Source organism: Mus caroli, chromosome 4 (genome assembly GCF_900094665.2).
Source record: "Mus caroli chromosome 4, CAROLI_EIJ_v1.1, whole genome shotgun sequence".
In the NCBI taxonomy this organism is placed as follows: domain Eukaryota; kingdom Metazoa; phylum Chordata; class Mammalia; order Rodentia; family Muridae; genus Mus; species Mus caroli.
In genome coordinates this window covers 80,199,608-80,202,734 of record NC_034573.1, presented here as the reverse complement: position 1 = coordinate 80,202,734, position 3,127 = coordinate 80,199,608, and positions in this window count along the sequence as shown.

The following is a 3,127-nucleotide window of genomic DNA, read 5'->3' as shown; positions in this document are numbered from 1 at the left end:
AAGAAGGATTGAAGTATCCACACTTTGGTCTTCCTTCTTCTTGAGCTTCATGTGGTTTGTGAATTGGATCTTGGGTTTTCTGAGCTTCTGGGCTAACATCCACTCATCAGTGAGTGCATACCATGTGTGCTCTTTTGTGATTTGTGATTAGGTTACCTCACTCAAGATGATATCCTCCAGATCCATCCATTTGCCTGAGAATTTCATAAATTCATTGTTTTTAATAGCCGCGTAGTATTCCATTGTGTGAATGTACCACATGTTCTGTATCCATTCCTCTGTTGAGGGACATCTAAGTTCTTTCCGGCTTCTGGCTATTATCTTCTGCACGATAGTTTGACAAGCCTCTCCATGCCTGAGCAGAGATGAGGCACAAAGAACATGATTAAAAGGTCGCTTCTTGCCGGGCGTCCTGGCGCACGCCTTTAATCCCAGCACTCGGGATGCAGAGGCAGGCGGATTTCTGAGTTCGAGGCCAGCCTGGTCTACAAAGGGAGTTCCAGGACAGCCAGGACTACACAGAGAAACCCTGTCTCAAAAAAACAAAAAACAAAAAAAAAAAACAAAAACAAAAACAAAAACAAAAACAAAACAGAAGGTCGCTTCTTTTCATCTTCATCTTCATCTTCATCTTCATCTGGGCTACCATTTTCCTCTTTAGGAATGAGCCCAACCTGTATTAATGTGTCCCCATAGAGGGATGATCAGTAGCTGACATCATCTAGACATGGCCAGCACAGTACTCTTCATTCCAGGCCTTCGTCCTGCTGTGCGACTTTACCATCCCTAGGTGAATGTGGCTGGGCTTATGGTTACTTCAGCCATGGACAGTGGAGATGATATGGCGCATCTCTCAAGGGAGAAATGGCAAAGTTCTCTCCCCTTGATGAGGCCGGTAGGAAGCTGAGTCAGGGACGTTTCTAAGAGGGTTAACTGCTTTCCTTTACCTTTGCTGGGGTATCACCTCCCCTGCAAGATGTTACCTGTATATGAAGTATCACAGGCTGAGGCTGTCGATCAGCAGGAAGTGCTCGCATGACACAGGTGAGGCCATCTGCTCAGTCCCTGGCACCACAAAACAGGGAGACAGAAAGACAACGATATTAGCAGTCCAGTGAAGATGCTTAGGGAGCAATTCACCAGGCTTAACGTGACGTCGATTGTACGACGCATTCAAACTCAGAAGACAAAGGCATGGAGAGTAGCACTATTCTGAATCCTCCCTGTGCCCACACACCTTTCAGTACATAAAGGATAAGGAATTTACAAGGGACTTAGCTTCCATTCTGTGCCAGCCAGCAAGATTGACTTATTCACTAGACATGATGCCTAAGGCCCACAAAACTTTCAGGATTTACAAAAATATTTCCATTTCTTTTCCAATATCAGCAATATCAACTCCCAAGCTGAATATTATGCTTTAATATATTTTCCTTTAGAACAATATTCTCAGGCTGACGAGATGGCTCAGCGGGTAAGAACACTGACTGCTCTTCCGAAGGTCCTGAGTTAAAATCCCAGCAACCACATGGTGGCTCACAGCCATCTGAACAGCTACAGTGTACTCATATACAGAAACGAAAATGAATAACATTCTCTTCTCATAAAAGAGAAAATAGTCAATATCATTTACATTTTTATAGCCGAGAGCTTTTACTTAATGTGGTTTATAGGGAAAAAATAACATGTAGTTGAGTTATCTTTGGTCACCTGCTAAGGAAACTAAGACGGGCAATCTTGCTTTTTTGCTCTCTCAGTATCTGGATTTCATGGAATCTCTGATGGTGAATTCCAGATGGGCCTTTTCTGTTCAGTACTTCCCCACTTGGAGTCTAGATGGCCCCCTTGCTCTAAAGTTGGCTGCTGGAAGTGCCCTGTTCCCAGCAGATCGCTGGGATGCTCCGGATGCCTCCCATGGAGTAGGCCAGGTTCCTTTTGGTGGAGATACATTCTGTGCACACAGCGGGAGGGAGGCCTGGGATTCTTCATGGCTGCCATTCTTTTAAACTCCTACTTCCCAAGGGTAATCTATGGGAAGTAAAACCTGGCCATTTAAAAATCTATTTGAATTATTGAGCACGTAGACATGAAAAATTTAAATGTCTAGGAAAATAAATAGGGCACATAAAAAGATTTTATTGAGTTTCTCCAAATCAAAACAGAATAGTAAATAGCTGCTTTTGTGAAGAGCATCCTAGGAAGTCTCTGCAATTGTTAGAAGAGCTCTTGGCTCCCTAGACAGCCATGGATCCAGAAGCTTAGGGACCAACTAGAAGGGGAAAATACTACTCCCTTCAGTGATTTCCTAGAGAGATGGCTTATTAAATGTTTTAGTGGCACATGTAAATTTTCCATTTTCAAAATTCTTAACCCAGAGCAGGCATTCATGAAACACAGATCTATGTAGAAGCATTTGGTTGTGCGTCATTTAGCTGAAAATACCATTCTATTTGTGATGTCACAGCCTTCCAATTATAATGTAATATGTTTATACTGATGATCTCCTATCCTGGCACTCTTGCAATTATGATGTCATTGTACTGATGGTGTCATAGCCCCCAATTAGGATGTCATAGTCTTCATATTATGATGTCATGTCATTCTATTTATGATGTCATACCTTTCCAATGCAAATAAAAGCTGATGAATCAAGTATGTTTAAAACCCCTGCTTGCCACTCTTGGGAGAAGAGGGTCGCTCTAGTTCTGCTTTGATTAGCTTATTTTGTCTGTAGATTCTTGACACACACACCCCTTTCTCTCTCAACCCCTTTGAAAAGGATTTGCTTCCATCACACTAAATTCTAACTCGGCATGAATAGTAGATGTCCTGCTATAATGTGAGCTACCAGAGAGGCTTGAAGATTCTTGCCTGAATGCTAACAAAGATGGCAGTACCAAACAATGCCAGAGCAGACGAGAGGCCTGCCTGGCCGTGTTCCCCTAGAGTTCCCTGGGGGAAATGTGGCCTTAAATGTTGCTATCTCTAGGGAAACACAGGCTCAGACTTGATCAAGATGTGTTCAGGTATCCACCAAGGTGCCCATCATTTGAATGACTAAAAAAGCCTGGCAAATGTGCATAATGGAGTTTTATGCAGCTGGAATAACAAAACAAATCATGACATT